Genomic DNA, 17,859 nt, shown 5'->3' with positions numbered 1-17,859 from the left:
ACATAGACTTTCGGGAACGCGCGACACTGTGTGCACACTTGTCTCTGTATGCGCGCTTGTAAACGCCCGTACAATCGCGCATACAGAGCGCTCGTTTCAGAACGCTCAGGTGTGAACTGAGCCTAAGGCTGGGTTCACACTTGAGCGTTTTACAGCGCGTTCAAACGCGCTGTAAAACGCTCAACACATGAAAACCAATGCTTCCCTATGGCCCTGGTTCTCACTTGAGCGTTTTACAGCGCTGAAAAACGCGCTGTAAAACGCCCTACGCTCAAACAAGTACTTGAGCTTCTTTGGGGCGTTTTGACGCGCGTTTGTGGCCATAGGACATTGCAGTCAATCACACAAACGCGCGTCAAAAGCGCGTTTACTATTGCAAAAAACGCTCGTCAAAAACGCGCGTCAAAAACGCGCGTCAAAAACGCGCGTCAAAAACGCGCATATCAAAGACGCTCAGGTCTGAACCCAGCCTAAGGCCTCCACCTTGGCAGCACACCTGACAATCAGGCTTCGCATCTCATCAACTCGACAATAGCGTTGTGCCTATACCAGCATAACCGCTAAAAGTGAGCCTCCTTTTTGGAGTTTTATATTTTTTCCTAGGACGTACTTGCCCTATGGCGCGCCTTCCTACGCAGTGACCCTTTGCCTACATTGGATACTATACCATGTACGGCGCTGTGCTTGGTATACTCAGAGACCATAACACTCAGGAGCGCTGCAGCCCTTTCAAATAGCGGATTGGGAGGAGTACTGGGAGTTAGACTACCACTGGTAAGATATTCCAGTACCTAAATATGGATCAATATCTTTTTTTATTTTATTTGTTGTGTTATAGCGGATCTGCACTGATGATTATAAATATCAGTTTTATCAATATAAGGCCATACCATATGAATATAATATTTACCATAGAAATTTGGCCACAGGGGGCCGTATTTCAGGGCTTTATGGCTCATGCATCTGTATTTCTTTACCCATGGACCGGTATGCAATTCTTTTTTGTCTTAATAAATACACACATTGTTACTATTGTGTCTTTTTATTTTTTTCTGCTCATTTTGGCACGCTGAAGGCTATATGGGGAAAAAAGGGAGAAATTCAGATCCCATCGCTTCTGCTAATTTGCCCATTGACATTGGACAATCTACCCAATGATTTGAATAAGCAATATTATGTACTTATGAAGGCGAGTCGTCATGCAGGAGAATTCCGTTTAAGGCCTCATGAACGCTACCAGATGTGGATCAGACCCAATTAATTGGGCCGCAAAAGATGCGGACCACACACTGTGTGTTGGCCACATCCATATGTCTTTTCCACGGCCCCTCAAAAAACGATGGAACATGTCCTATTCTGTCTGTTTTAGGGACAAGGGTAGGACACTTCTACAGGAGTTGGAAAAAAATGGTGACATGCACTCAGCCTGGAATCTATGTTTTGTGGATCCGCGATTTACGGACAGCAAAACATATATATGGTTGTGTGCACGAGGCCTAAAACTGAGCTGCAGTAACCTGGTACGGCCACTGCATTTTGAGTGGGGCTGTGCTTCCTGCTCTGTTCAAAGTGGTAGTAGTTTTGGCACCAGCGACTGCAGAGAACAGGTGATCTTGTTCATGCGTATTGTCAGACCCCACCCATCGGAGCCTGGAAAAGCACTTTTAAAGGAGTATTCCGGTTTTGCAATTTTCAGCATCAATTGACAGGAAGCAGCACGTTATCGCCTTCTAAGGGTCCATTCACACGTCCGCGTGTTTCCGCAAAACACAGACACGGACCATGTGCGGTCCGCACATGACCGGCACCGTGATAAAAATGCCTATTCTTGTCCGTGGCTGCGGACAAGAATAGGACATGTTCTATTTCTTTTGCAGGGCCGCGGAACGGTGTGCTGTCCGCATCTTTTGGGGCCCCATTGAAATGAATAGGTCCACACCCGTTATGCAAAATTGTGGAATGGATGTGGACCAGTTAATGCTGACGTGTGAATGGACCCTAATAGTGATTGTTTATCTATAATCCCCCGTTTTCCTGTACTCTATCCCGGTCATGTGACATTTTCCACTGCGGTGATTCCCTGTCCTGATGACATCACATCTACATCTGAGGCTTGACCAGGCTCGTGAGGCTCTGCCCTGTAGATACAACATCATCAATGACCTTGCCTCTTAGGGCGACGTTCTGCTCCTGGACCCAACCCTGTAGATGGGATGTCCGCAACGATGCTGCTGCTTAGGTCGAGGTTTTTCCAGCAGGCTTGGATCTGTGACATTCGAGCTGAGCTAGGAGGGGAGGGAGAGGCGGTGAGCTGATGCTACAGACACTCCTTGCGCTGCGATATAAACACAGGGAGTGGGTCACATCACAATTAAGATGGAGGAATCAAAATCCGCTCAGACCTTCATCATCTGGATTAAGGTTGAATGCTGGTGTTATTTTTTTTCTTAGTTTCAAGGGATTTTTTGGGTTCCACACAAAGTCTGTCACCAGGAAATTCCGTGATGAACCAAACACAACACCTAGTCCGGCTAGCTAAGCTGAATGTAATGATACCTTCATCATTGCTTCATTCTGGATAAAAGTAACTTTAATCCAAATGAAAAGGAGCAGGTAAGTGCACCAAGGGCGGGCCCAAACCACTCGGTGCACATTTGCTCCGCCTGCTTCCTGTGCAAGCTCATCCCTCTCCTTCTTGACTGACAAGGCCAAGTGAAATGACTATGCAGGAACCTGGTTCTGCCCATCAGGAAGGAGAGGGAGGCGCAAGAGTGCGCACAGGGACTCTGGCCCACTCTTGGTGCACTTTACTACTCATTTGGATTAAAAGTACTTTGCCTTCAAAATGAGGCAATGGATCATTAAGTGAAAGGTATCATTACATTCAGCTGAGCTAGATCTGCAAGACATGGTGCCTGTTTTAACAGTGATGTCATGTTAAGTAGGGAACAGGGCAGATTTGACCTCCACCCACATCATGGTTTCTACCTACTTAGATGATCCGCCCTAAACGGCAGCACCCAACCGGACAAAGGTCCCTGAGTCTGAGTAAGCCTGCACCAACTGACCAAAGGGGAAGTTAGATACGAGTTAAGAGCACAATCCAGTTACCAAATGTGATGAGGCCTGGGAAAAACAGGCCCTGTGTCTTCCGATCTGGACCCTTGAACCCCCTCTGCCTGGACAGTTTGCTACAAGTTATGCAACCCATTGTTGTCTTGAATAGCGATGGCCTTGCGGTTCGCCCGGCGGTCGTTTTGTGGCGACCTTTGCTCGTTCGCTGTTCGCCGAACATTTGGCGATGTCCGGCGGCGCCATATTCTTTGCATTGTGCAGAACTTTGACCCATGACACATCCATCAGGTGGGACAGGACAGCCAATTGAGACGTTTCAGCACATGGACACACCCCCTACCCTATAAATAAACCCGATCTGACCGCCATTTTACATTCAGTCTTTTGCCAGTGTAAAGAGAGGTTGCTGTGTGGAGCAGGGACAGGCTGTTAGAGAGTATAGAGACCCCAAACGCTAGCTAATAGGGCCACAAAAGTCCTTTTAAGGACTGGTATAGGTGTGCTATCGATAGGTGTGACATACTGAGTGGTGTAATATACTTTCTAACTATTGGAACAACTAATTGAAACTGGTGTGCTATACCAGTTGCCCCCCAAAAATTCTAAATGAGGCAGAGGTGTGATATACCTGTAATATAATTTCTATATAGTGCATTTGTATTGTGCAGCATTTGTGTGTGGTTCTGTTGAGATACCGCAGCTTTACAGAGGGACAAACGCCATTGGAATAACTAATTGCAACTGGTGTGATATACCAGTTGCCCCCAAAAAAATCTGATTGAGGCAGGGGTGTAATATACCTATAATATAATTTCTATATAGTGATTTATATTGTGCAGCATTTGTGTGCGGTTCTGTTGAGATACCGCAGCTATACAGAGGGACGAACTCCATTGGAACAACTAATTGCAACTGGTGTGATATGTTATATATCTGCTTCCACAAATACTGCTCTTCTATAGAGACTTTGTCATAGGGTCATTTCAAGAATGACAGGCAGAGGAAGAGGTTGCCCATTCCGCAGGGGTGGTAGGGGTCGGGTAGGTGCACCAGGCCGGAGCCTAAGAGGGAGGTTGGAGAAGGTGCGTGCGATTACGTCAAAGGACGCACCAGAGTTGGTTGAGTGGCTCACTTAGCCTTCCGCTTCTGCACCCTCCTCATCCTCTGTATCTGCACCACCATAGCCCCTCCACTCGAGTCAGAGGAATTATTTTCCCATCAATTCCCAGACCTTACCGATGCGCAGCCATTCTTGGCATCAGATGAGGAAGAGGAGGTAGCAACGGCCGCCACCCAGCGGTCTGATGACAGTACCCAGATGAGCCCAAGGAGGGTGGTCCCCGCTGTTACTGCCTACTCCGAGATCTCTAATGTCAGTGGTGAAGGTGACAATGATTATAAGTCGATAGACGTCACATGGGTGCCTACAAGAGGGGAAGAGGAGGGCAGTTCAGAGGGAGAGACGGAGCAGCAGGTAGGGAGGAGGAGCAGGCAGAACTCGCAGTGCACAGGAGGCAAAAAGCAGACTGCAAATGTATCTGGAGGGAGCCATCCACCATGCACGGTCACATCTGGCGCTCCCAGGACGCCGGCTCATGGCTCTGCAGTGTGGGCTTTTTTTTAACGTGTTCGCTGCTGATAATAGTATTGGCATCTGTAGCCTGTGCTGTCAACGCATAAGTGGCGGTAAGCCCAACACTCACCTAGGGACGACCGCCTTAAGAAGGCACCTGGCCTCCCATCACCGAGCCCAGTGGGAGCAACTCCCTCAGAACCCACAAAGCCACACTCCCGGCGCTCCACGTCCTGCCTCTTTTCCTTCCCCTACTCCTCTCTCCTCCCATTTGTCCTCCACTCCACCTTCCACCGTGCCGTCGTCGCGTTCATCTGGCACAAGGCAGACTTCCGTGGCCCAAATGTTCGGGCATAAAAAAATGATGACGCCGGATAATCCTCTTGCCCAACGGCTGACCGCTGTCTTGTCGAAACTGCTAGCCCGCCAACTACTGCCATATAAACTGGTGGAAAATTTGTGGCCATTGGCACACTGCCATGGAAGGTCCCCGGAAGGAAATATTTCTCCCAAAAGGGCATCCCTGAACTATATGGCCACGTTCAGCGACAAATAAATATATATCTGGAACACAGTGTCGGTGCCAAGATACATCTGACCACAGACATGTGGTCTAGCAAATACGGGCAGGGAAGGTACATAACTTCTTCTGACAGCCGTCAAGCATGTAATCCGTGGCACCCGTGTGGATTTGGTGTTACCGCCACGGATTGCATGCAGGCCTGCCTCTTCTTCTTCTCCTCCTACTCCATCCTCCGTCACCTCCTCGGCTGACTCCTCCTTTTCCACTGCTACCGCCTCTTCCACTGCACCCCCCAAGCTCCCCAGAACCTATTTGACATGCCAGGTGAGACGTTGCCATGCTGTGCTGCGTCTGTTGTGCCTGGAAGCCAAGAGCCACACCGTTCCTGCACTACATTCAGCTCTGTGGTCACAGGCCGATCAGTGGCTAACCCCGCTCAATTTGACAGTTGGTAAAGTGGTGTGAGACAATGGTGCCAATCTGCTGAGCGTGCTGAAACAGGGCAAAATGACACACGTGCCATGCAGGGCACACGTCCTGAACTTAGTCGTGCAGCGATTCGTTGCCAAATACCCCGGGGTCCAGGACGTCTTGCGGCAGGCCAGGAAAATCTCTGGCCATTTTAGAAGATCTTACACGGCCATGGCTCGCCTTGCTGACGTTCAGCGGCAACACCACTTGCCCGTCAGATGTCTGGTTTGTGACAGCCCGACGCGCTGGAACTCCACCTTGTATATACTTGATAGGCTGCTCCAGCAGAAACATGTCGTTAACGACTACCTGTATGAACTCTGCGGCAGGACACGTTCTGGGGAGCTTCTTTTCTTTTCACTGCGCCAGTGGCTGCTCATGCACGATGCATGCAGACTTCTGCGACCATTTGATGAGATCACCAAACTGATCAGTTGCAGCCAGGGCGCCATCAGTGACATCGCACCTTATGCCTTCTTTCTGGAGCGTGCATTGCGTTGTGTTATTGATCAAGCCGTCGAGGAGCAGGAGCTGGAAGATGAGGAAGTTGCAATGCTGAATGAATTCTCAGGGGGGCTACTTCATCTGAGACAGGTCAGCAGGAGTCAGAGGAGGATGGTGCCTGGGGGGAGGAGGAGGAGGATGAGCAAGAAGAGCAGGCTTTAAACTTTTCTGGGATCCCTGGTGTTGTCCGTGGCTGGGGGAAGGAGACCGAGGACGACATTCTCCTGGGCGATGAGCAGGAGCCAGGCCGCTCCACCGCTTCCAATTTAGTGCAAATGGGGGCCTTCATGCTCCAGTGTTTGAAGAGGGACCCCTGTATAAAAAGCATAAAGGGCAAGGATCAGTACTGGGTGGCAACGTACTTAGACCCCCGATGCAAACACAAAATGGCAGACATGTTACCAGCATCACAGAGGGCTGTCAGAATGCAGCATTTCCAGGCCTTGCTGCAAGAGATGCGGCATTCTGCTGTTGCGGGCGCTGGCAGAGGAATTTCCACCCACAGAGAAACAGGTGCGGGTACCAATCCTACAGCGCATGCAAGAAGAGGGCGGTTTGAAGATGTGTTGGTCACTTCGGATATGAGATCATTCTTACAGCCAACCCATCGACAGCCGCCCTCCGGATCCAGCCTCAGGGAACGCCTAGACCGACAGGTGTCCGACTACATCGGGTTAACGGCCGATGTGGACGCTCTGAGAAGTGAGGAACCCCTTGACTACTGGGTGTGCAAGCTTGACCTGTGGCCAGAGCTGGCACAATTTGCCATGGAACGCTTGCCCCTCATCAAGTGTCCTGTCTGAAAGGACGTTCAGCGCAGCAGGGGGGGATCGTGAACGATAAGCACACTCGCCTAGCTCACGGCAGTGTGGACAGTGTGGACTACCTCACATTTCTAAAAATTAATGAGGCATGGATCTTTGAGGAATTCAACACCTGTGACGACCACGTTTAATTGAATTTCCTCATGACAGCCCACAAATATCCGCCACCACCCAGAACAAATAATGGTCCCTGTCTTAGGTAAATACAGCGGCATAAAAGGCCTTTTCTGTCAGGTGAATGCCTAATTTTTGGGACCTCGGAGGAATTCAACACCTGTGACGACCACGTATTATCGAATTTCAGCTATTATCATTTGTTAGTTTTTTTCAAGAGGGGGGATTTAGTTATCCATGTTTTAAATCCACTTTTATATTTTTTGTTCTTTTAAACATATGTATTTGACATCTATTTGTACTGGCCTGCAGTAAAATTGATATCCAATGACCGTCTAATATACCTCCAGCCACATAATTACTTGTTCTTTTCTGTCCGGTGAATGCCTAATGTTTGGGGCCTGTACTCCACTGGCCTGCAGTAAAATTGATATCCATTGACCGTCTAATATACTGTACCTCCAGTCACATAATCACTTGATCATTTTCTGTACGGTGAATGCATAATTTTTGGGGCCTGTAAATTAAACTAACTGGCCTACAGTAAAATTGTTATACGGTGATTGCCTAATGTACCTCCAGCCACATTATCAATTGTTCTTTTCTGTACGGTGAATGCCTAATGTTTAGCACCTGTAGTCCACTGGCCTGCAGTAAAATTGATATCCAATGACTGTCTAATATACCTCCAGCCACATAATTACTTGTTCTTTTCTGTCCGGTGAATGCCTAATGCTTGGCGCCAGTGGCCTACATTAAAATGTTTATCCATTGACTGCATAATGTACCTCGAGCCACATAATCACAATTTCTTTTATGTCAGGTGAATGCCTAATTTTTAAGCACCGTGCTCCCGTGGCCTAAGATAAAATCTTTCTAGGCTCCAGCAGGGCACATTTCTGAGAATAAAAATGGCCCCTGATTAAAATACACATTTTTGGGGGGAATGTTTGCCATTGATCCCCCTCTGGTAATTCACTGTCCATGTTATGGGACGATTTGTGCACTTCTTGTAAGTATTTGGTGGCTGCAAATATGACCTGAAGGTTTTTCAGGTTCCCCTGCCATTAAAGTGAATGGGGCCCGCCGCACTTGCGGTTTACGAACATTTGTTCTCATTCGCCCGATTTTATTTTTTTATAGCAAGTCACTATTGTGTAACAGCTGCACTGCAGTGTAAACCAAACCAAATGCAGTTCTACTATAATATACAGTAAGTAGACAGAAAAAAATACCATCGAGGGATGGCTGGGAAATGTGATATTTGTGTAGATTACACAACCTTTGTCCTAGTGTATAAGTGAAGAACTCACTCTACAAGATAGGTGACCTGTTACCTGGATCATTGTGCCCTGCACTTTGTTCTGATTTCTTATCTGTAGTGACTGCACATTATGTTATTAAGACCTTCACAGATCAGTGGAGAAGGTTACCATTGCTCTGTGGACTGTGTAATACTCCTTTCTCCAGTGCCATTTTCTGCACCGCTGGTCCCGTCCTCCTGATGCTGATGTATCTGGCAGCAGTCACTTGCCAGTATACAGCACCTGACCGCTGCTGCCAATCACTTTCCTCAGTTGTCTACCACTGAGGACAGTGATTGGCTGCAGTTGTCACACGTCACCTCTGTAGTTTGTAAACAAACAGCGCCAGGATAACCAAACCCACAAAGCAGAGAATGGTGCTGATGAAAGAGGCGAGTATAACATGATTATTTTAGGCAATTGGGATGGCTATCTCCGACAAGTCATTTATTGGGGTTGTGCCAAGTGGATAGGGATAAGTGACTGATCAGTAGGGGTCCGACTGCTGGGAACCTCCCCCCATCCCAAGAATAATACAGGTTTTCATCTTTGTCCATCCTGGGTTTTGCTATTCAGTCTTATGATTTAAAGGACATCTGTCAGCAGATTTGTACCTATGACACTGGCTGACCTGTTACATGTGCACTTGGCAGCTGAAGACATCTGTGTTGGTCCCATGTTCATATGTGATCGCATTGCTGAGAAAAATGATGTTTTAATATATGCAAATGAGCCTCTAGGAGCAACGGGGGCGTTATCGTTACACCTAGAGGCTCTGCTCTCTCTGCAACTGCCGCGTTGACAGGTGTGATGACATTTTCACTGCCTGGCCCTGTCAATCAAAGTGGAGAGGGCGTGGCAGTTGCAGAGGGAGCTGGGTCTCTAGGTGTAATGGTAACGCCCCCGTTGCTCCTAGAGGCTAATTAATAAATAAAAGATCATTTTTCTCAGCCATGCCGGCACATATGACCATGGGACCAACACAGATGCCTTCAGCTGCCGAGCGCACATGTAACAGATCAGCCAGTGTCATAGGTACAAATCTGCTGACAGATGGCCTTTAAAACCAGCGCCACACCCGTTCACGGGTTATGGTATTGCGGCTCATCTCCATTCACTTCAATGGTTAAGACGCAATATCAGACACAACCCGCGGGCAGTTTTGGGCTGCCCACCCTTTTAACTCTTCCCCTCCGTGTCCCTATCATAATAGTCTTAAACATAATCCCTGAAGATTAATTCCTTCTGTTAGGCTCAGCTATGAACATAATCTGCCAAAACCCATCCCAGAAATTAGACGACACCAAGATTTGAGAAATCTTCCTGGGACTCGCTGCAGACATGGGCTGCGGGCCGTCCGCTGACACTGGTGAGGCATTAATACACTTCTGGGTTCTGGTATAGTGGCTGTACAAGATGCTAAATATGAATTATTATATGACTGCCTGTGTGTTATCTGGTGAGAATTAACGCATTCATCGTTTTTCCTGAATATTATAATATAATAGAATGACAAGTGTCTGGGATCTTTGTTTCTTTCAGTTGCAAGAGAATTCAGAGATGGGTAAGATTATACTATATTATACTATATTTATGATAATATTACATTTATGCTCTTACCAGCATTAGGTCAGTATATATAGAATTTTTCAGTAAACTTATGGACACTTTTAAACAGGTTTTTGATCACTGGACTCTTTATCTTCAAGTCAATTTCATATGATGTTATAATGAAATAATTGTGTGTTCTGGAAAAGGGGAAGACCACGCGGCGCGGCTGTGATGCCGCTGAACACTGCGCTGCCGTACGAGGTGCAGCAGGCTCCAATTAACTAATTAGGATCACATTGTTTAGTTGGTCTTGATTGCGATTTTGCGGGTGCCGTGTGGCCATTAAAGGGGTTTTCCAAGATTTTTATACTATTCTCTGGATAGGTCATCAGTATCGGATTGGTGGGGGTCCGACACCCGGGACCCCTGCCGATCAGCTGTATGAGAAGTCACCAACGATCTCAGTAGCGTCACGGCCTTCTCTCAGCTCACCAAGCAGAGCGCCGACCATTTGATAGTGGCTGTGCTTGGTATCACAGCTCAGCCCCATTCACTTCAATAGGGCTGAGCTGCTCCTAGGCTACGTGACCAACGAACGTGACATCGCACGGCCTATACTGAGCTGCTAAAATGCTGTGGTGCTACTGCAAGTGCCGGTGCTATCTCAAAAAGCTGAGCGGCGGGGGTCACTGGTGTCAGTCAGACCCCCACCAATCAGATACTGATGACCTATCCTGACTGAGTATAGATCATCAGTATAAAAGACTCAGAAAGCCCCTTTAATGAAGACTGGCTAAACGGTGGGATCCTAATTAGTCAGCTGGAGCCCGCTGCAGCTCATACGGCCACATGGTACAACTCTGCCAAGGCGTGGCCGCTTCACAACTGTGACACGGCTACACCGCGTGGTCGTACCCTAAGGCCTCGTGCACCCGGCTACATTAGGCTACTTTCACGTATGCGTTTTGGCATTCTGGCTTCGAGATCCGGCAGAGGATCTCAAAACCGGGCCAAAAATGTTCACTTCTCTCCGCATGCGTTCTGAATGGAAAGAGATCCGTTCGAGATGCATCAGGCCGTCTTCCGTTCCAGCAGCGGTCCATTGTGTGACCGGACACAAAACCGCTGCAAGCTGTGGTTTTGTTTTCCGTCATCTAAACGGAATCGACTGTATACGTCACTAAAAACAATGTGAGGGCTCGTTCACACGAACGTATTTTGCGTTCCGTATACCCCCCGTTTTCTGCGTTCCGCATACGGAACCATTCATTTTAATGGGTCCGCAAAAGATGCGGACAGCACTCTGTGTGCTGTCCGCATCCGTTGCTCCGTTCCGTGGCCCCGCAAAAATTATGAGTCCTGTCCTATTCTTGTCCGTTTTGCAGACAAAAATAGGCATCTCTATAATGGGCCTCCTGTTCCATTCCGCAAATTGCGGAAGGCACACGGGCAGCATCCGTTTTTTGCGGACCCGCAATTTGCGGACCGCAAAAAACAGCACTGTCGTGTGAACGAGCCCTAAGTGAATGGTGATGGATCAGTTTTTTTAGGATCCTAAAAAACTGGATCCGTCACCCACTGACTTTCAATGTACCTAAAACTAATAGAAGTATGGCAGCACAACATTTCACATACAAACAATAGAACTTAGAAATGGGGATCCTTCTAAATGAAAGTGGTATTATACCTACTATAAATGGAAAAATAGAAGCTCTTTGCGCACATTTTTGATCAAACGCTTGTCGGCCCCATCTACCGGGCGTACAGTGCAGGCTGTGACTCTGGATCAGGATAAGTAGTGTAAAGAACTGACGCAGTTAGGCCTCATGCACACGACTGGATTTTGCATCCGTGCCCAATCTGCAATTTTTGTAAGTCGCATGCCAGCCCATTCATTTCTATGGGTGTGCGAAGAAAAACTGACAGCACATGGGTGTCAACCGTGAGCTGTCCACATCCATATGTTCGCTCCGCAATTTATAGAACATGTCCTATTCTTGTGCGTTTTGCGGACTGGAATAGTCATTTCTATTGACAGGAGTGAGAGAAATACGGATTGCACATGGAAGGTATCTTTATTTTGGGGAGTCAGTGGTTTGCAGATTGCGATACAGACAGGATCGTGTGAATGAGGCCTTACTCAATGTTTTACGTAATGATTCCATTTGTAATATGTAAGGTGTGCTCAGAAGTGGTCGTTCCTTTTGAATATTGCAGTTTCAGCTTTTTCACATTGGTGTATTATTACAGTATATCGCTAGAATTAGGGCTCATGCACACGGCCGATGTGCGTCCGTTCCCTGCATTGGGAACCGCAATTTGCAGCTGGATCTCAATACCGGAAAATAACAACGCAAGTGTGAAAGTAGCCTAAGGGGAATTGGGGCACTTTCCATTCGAGTTAAATTCATTCAGACTTAATTGAATCTGGTGGTCGATGCGACTAAATCGGACCCGAAACAAATTTTGGAAAATGTGATCATCTCGAATTAGATTGACAATATGACTATAATATTTCTTTTACTCTCTTTACATTTAGGAATGACAGTGACAGCAGGTAAGATCAGTTACTATATGTTAACTCAGTGCCGGGGGGACCTTTTTACAGATTTTCATGTTACACGCCTGTCATTGGCAGTTGGAAATAGTATGGAATAAACATAACAACACATAACAGGCATTACTGACGTCTAGTACAGGCATGCTCAACCTTGTGGTTCTTGTCCTTGTGTCATCTGCCAGTCATATGTGTCCGACCCTGGTACTAGACGTCAGTAATGCTCCACCTGCGGCTCTCCAGCTGTTGCAAAACTACAACTCCCACCATGCCCTGCCGTAGGCTGATAGCTGTAGGCTGTTCGGGCATGCTGGGAGTTGTAGTTTTGCAACAGCTGGAGGGCCGCAGGTTGAGCATGGCTGGTCTAGTACCAGGGTCGGACACATATGACTGGCAGATGACACAAGGACAAGAACCGTATCACCGGCACTTCGCTCTTGGGTCAGGATCATATAACAGGCACTTGGTACTGTACTACATTACAGGATCACTGCCACTTGTGTTTTTACTGGCCGAAGTTTTCTTTTCACTTTTTTCGGTCATATTTTGTGTGATGTGGTTTCCATTGTGGTAACATTTGCTCTGTGGCCAAGAAGCAGCCTAATTGCAAGGCTTGAAGCATTCATTTGTGATGTAGGGCAGCATAATGACACATTCAGCTGTCGTGTCCAACTGTAATAATGCCAATTATAAAGGATTTCAGACTCTTTCTTCTTCTCCCCACAATCTCCATGTAAAAGCTTTTGGCCCAGTGGGTACAGCTATCTGGGATTTATATTGACACAGTGCCATCTGGTGGTGATGTGATGTACGTGCACCATTATGTATAAGGCTTTGTTCACGTCTCTGTCAGTGCGTTGAGAGCAGGGAGGACGTGTGTAGTGGTAATGACAATGATGACCGTAGTACTATTCGCGGTGGTGATCCTCACTCTGGCACTCTCCGGGCCGCGCAGTGATGGGAGGGGCACAACCTTTCTTCCCCTAAGGGCACACCCTGGGGTTTTCTGCCTGACAGTGGTTCAGGGTGCCCTTGGTGTAAGGGCTCATGCACACGTATTTATTTTCTTAGCGTGTCCATTACGTTTTTTTTGTGGACCGTAGTATGCGGAACCATTCACTTCAATGGGTCCGGGAAAAAAAGGAAGTTACTCTGTGTGCATTCTGTTTCTATATGTCCGTATTTCCGTTCCGCCAAAAAATAGAACATGTCCTATTATTGTCCGCATTACGGACAAGGATAATAGAGTTCTATGAAGGGCCAGCTGTTCCGTTCCGCAAAATACGGAATGCACACAGATGTCATCCGTATTTTTGGCGGACTGCGGTCGTGTGCATGAGCCCTAAGTGTGTTTTGGGGGTGCAAGGCAGGGATCCCGTATGATGACACAATGCAATACAGCAGCAATGCAGGTGTTGGCGCATGCAATGATGAGGGAGAAGATGAACTGTTTTACCAGCAACTTCAGCTGACATGCTACATGTGCTGGCAGAGTTCTTATTCTACACGTTGCATAGGCAGCTTTCCCAAGGCTGTGTATAGGAGGTGCAAACAGTATATAGTTCCCCTCTGAGTCCCCCTCTAGATATCCTGCACAATCATCCCAAATTCTGCCAAGGGGGGAAATCTTTCTCTTTTGCTTTCCCTATATCTGTATACCCTCAGTGGGGTGCAGTCTTCCGACAGATGGCCAGGCTGTCCTTTCAAAATGATGGGGAACCTGTGGTTCATTGCCCCAACCAAGATGCAGGGAAGTCTATACTATAGCCAAGGTGCATGCGTTACCTTCTCTGGCAAATACTCAGCACTCTACCTTGTATGGCCACTAAACTTTCTGTTATATCCAGCAGTTCTTTTCCCTCAGGGATGGCACATATACTGTCTATTTGTTGCCTGCTCTTAGTACACAGGGCAAGAGTACCCCTGCTTAGTTCTTGCTGCTCACTCACACACAGCCTACACCAGCCTGAGCGGCTTCCCACCAGAGGAAAAAAAGGTGGGGCCAGCACACCCCCTACAACTATCACTACAGACAAGCAGTTAACCGCTTCTTATACACAGCCTTTGGGAGGAAAATACATAAAGTATAGTCAAATTAACCCCTTATGCAGTGGGCTGCTGGCTCACTGCAGTAGAAACAGAAAAAGGTCATGCGAGCCAAAAATGATGGAGACCAATAGCTCCTGATGAACCCGACTGATGTAATGCGGTCTGTCGGGGTTCTGCCATGGTGTCCGTCATTTTCCTGGACAAATTAATGATTTTCTTGGAATTTCCGACAAGGCCCATAAAGGGGAATCCAACACAGACGTGCACAGAGCCTAAAACGTGTAATACTTGGCAGCAGACAACATAAGTGCAGCTTGCAGCTCTGAATATCTCCTATAGCTACATATGAAATACTATTTGTGATGTGACATTGTCTTTTTAATTTACCAAAAATGACACAGACCTCCGACTCAGATGACTCATGTAACCCATGATACAGTAGTGGATGACGTGCAGGAAGAAGTACACAGGTAAGGTCTGAGCTTGACTGCTACTAGCTTTCTCTACTGTCATTTTTGATTTTATTTGTTTTATGCACTTATATAGCGCTGACATATTCTGCAGCGCTTTACAGAAATTACCATCAAACTGCCCCCAATGGGGCTCACAATCCTCTAAGTAATTGAGTATAAATACAGCCAAAGTGTTCATTAGTAAAACTGACCGCCGCCAACTTATCGCGTCGGAAAGATATAGGGGATAATTTATCATGAGGGCAACATTTGAAGTCAGTTTTGCTTAAGGCTGCGTTGGTATACTTGATACATTTGTCTTAGGCCTCTTGCACATGGCCGTTCGGTGCCTTGGGGACCGCAATTTGCCGTCCACAATGCACAGGCACCATCCGTGCGGCTGCCGCGACGGATACAGATCCATTCAACTTGAATGGGTCTGTGAGCCGTCCGCACCGCAAAGAAATAGAACAAGTGTATGGCCATGGACTAGAGAAGCTCCAGGAACACAACCTTAAAGTGTTCATATTATGTTATCTCTACTGAAGGCCCCCTTACACATACAAACTGGCCGACAGTCTAATGTGTATGCCGAACTCCCGACTCTTCCCGGACAGATAATGTTGGGGGAGAGAAAGAAAGATTGGGCACGTTCAATTTCTCCCGAGAAATACAGCGAGCCACCTCCTAAACTGTCTGGCAGCGGCTTTCTCCTCTCTCCTTATTGAACACTTGTCTGGAGAAGTCAGGAGAGATCGCTGTCCGCTGACTGAACGTTGGGTGCAGGGGCGTAGCTATAGCGGGTGCAGAGGTAGCAGTCCCAGGAGCCTGAGGGGCCCAAAGACCCTTGTGCCGCATGTGAAGACAATGGCATTATAGAAAGTGCATGCTATTCAAGTTACACCTCTGGCTAGAGGGAAGGGGTTAGGTCAAAAATTTGCCATGGGGGGGAATGCCGTTTAAAAATTTGTCTCAGGCAGCACAAAGGTTATGTGCTTCCCTGCCCCTGGCCACAAAGCATTGAGAGAAGGGGGGCCCAAGCGGAACTCTTGCACAAGGGCCCATGAGCCTTTAGCTACGCCCCTGGTTCGGTCCATGGGCACCCTTAGAATATGGCCAAATGTAGGGAGATCGGCAGCGAATCTGCATCAAATGGTGCAGATTTTGTTGTGGAAATTAACGTGGCAATGCTGCAGGTTGCAACAGATTTTACCCTTGTGAAAGGTGTGGCAGACATCCACAACATAAATTGACAAGGTGCAGATTTAAACTTCGTGCTATTAATTACACATGCACATTGTTACAAATAGCGTTTACGGTACGTGGATGAAATTTGTGAGATTTCATACACTTCACTGCTGCTGTAAATGCTAGAATTTATGGTCTTGCAGTATTTAGCAGTAATGTACATTTTTTTCTGAACTATTGGACGTCCACTTAACGGGAATCTGTCAGCTCTGAAACTCCCCCAAACTAAACTAAGAGACCGGTTATGTCATTTTAATGTCATTTTTATCTTCAAACTCACCTGCGTTCAGACGCTGGCTCCCGCAAACAGTAAAATGCATTGAGAGGACTCCTGAGCTCACACCTATAATGGAGAGGACTTACTACTTTCACACTTGCGGCAGAGTGATCCAGCAAGGATCCGGCGATCTGCATGCAAACGGATAGCATTTGTAGACGGATCCGGAAGCGGATCCGTCTTACAAATGCATTGCAAGAACAGATCTGTCTCTCCGTGTGTCATCCAGAGAAAATGATCCGTTATATATATTTTTTTTACCGGTCTGCACATGCGCAGACCGGAAGGACGGATCCGGCACTGATCCAGAATTTTGGACGGAGATAATACCGCAGAATGCTGCAGTATTTCCTTCCGTCCAAAACGCTGTTCAGTGACTGAACTGAAGACATCCTGATGCATCCTGAACGGATTACTCTCCATTCAGAATGCATGGGGATGAAACTGATCATTTATTTTCCGGTATTGAGCCGCTAGGACGGAACTCAGCGCCGGAAAAGAAAAACGCTGGTGTGAAAGTACCCTTAAAGAGGAGTCCTCTCAATGCATTTTACTGCTGGATTGTGGGAGCATGAAGATAAAAATTGCATAATTGCACAAGTTACACTATGCACCAATTACAATTAACATAGAAACATAGAATGTGTCTGCAGATAAGAACCATTTGGCCCATCTAGTCTGCCCAATATACTGAATACTATGGATAGCCCCTGGCCCTATCTTATATGAAGGATAGCCTTATGCCTATCCCATGCATGCTTAAACTCCTTCACTGTATTTGCAGCTACCACTTCTGCAGGAAGCCTATTCCATGCATCCACTACTCTCTCAGTAAAGTAATACTTCCTGGTATTACTTTTAAACCTTTGCCCCTCTAATTTAAAACTATGTCCTCTTGTAGCAGTTTTTCTTCTTTTACATATTCTCTCCTCTTTTACCTTGTTGATTCCCTTTATGTATTTAGCAGTTTCTATCATATCCCCTCTGTCTCGTCTTTCTTCCAAGCTATACATATTAAAGAGGACCTTTCACTTGTAAAAACACTGTGAACTAAGTATGCTGCCATATAGAGCGGCGCCCGGGGATCTCACTGCACTTACTATTATCCCCGGGCGCCGCTCCGTTCTCCCGCTATAGGCTCCGGTACCTTTGCTCTGTAAGTTATAGTAGGCGGAGTCTTCCCTTGTCCTGTGGGCGTCTCCTTCTCCTAGGCTGCAGCGCTGGCCAATCGCAGCGCACAGCTCACAGCTTGGGAGAAAAAAACCTGGTCTCTTCCTTTTTTTTGCTTTTACTGACAAGCCTAATGCAATTATCTGTTGCCTTCAATAGTGCCACTT

The 17,859-nt window shown here is 47.1% G+C and overlaps 1 long non-coding RNA gene across 1 annotated transcript; it reads left to right on the top strand.

Annotated features, from left to right (window-relative positions):
* Positions 1-9,620: 9,620 nt before the first annotated feature.
* On the top strand, positions 9,621-15,019 carry LOC120979512. The gene is made up of 4 exons (XR_005774306.1): positions 9,621-9,757; positions 9,931-9,952; positions 12,479-12,496; positions 14,947-15,019. It is a non-coding gene; the product is annotated as an uncharacterized LOC120979512 (long non-coding RNA).
* Positions 15,020-17,859: the final 2,840 nt, after the last annotated feature.

Source organism: Bufo bufo, chromosome 9 (assembly GCF_905171765.1).
Source record: "Bufo bufo chromosome 9, aBufBuf1.1, whole genome shotgun sequence".
In the NCBI taxonomy this organism is placed as follows: Eukaryota; Metazoa; Chordata; class Amphibia; order Anura; family Bufonidae; genus Bufo; species Bufo bufo.
Note: the sequence above shows the minus strand (reverse complement) of the source record. Positions and strands in the feature narration are given on the sequence as shown.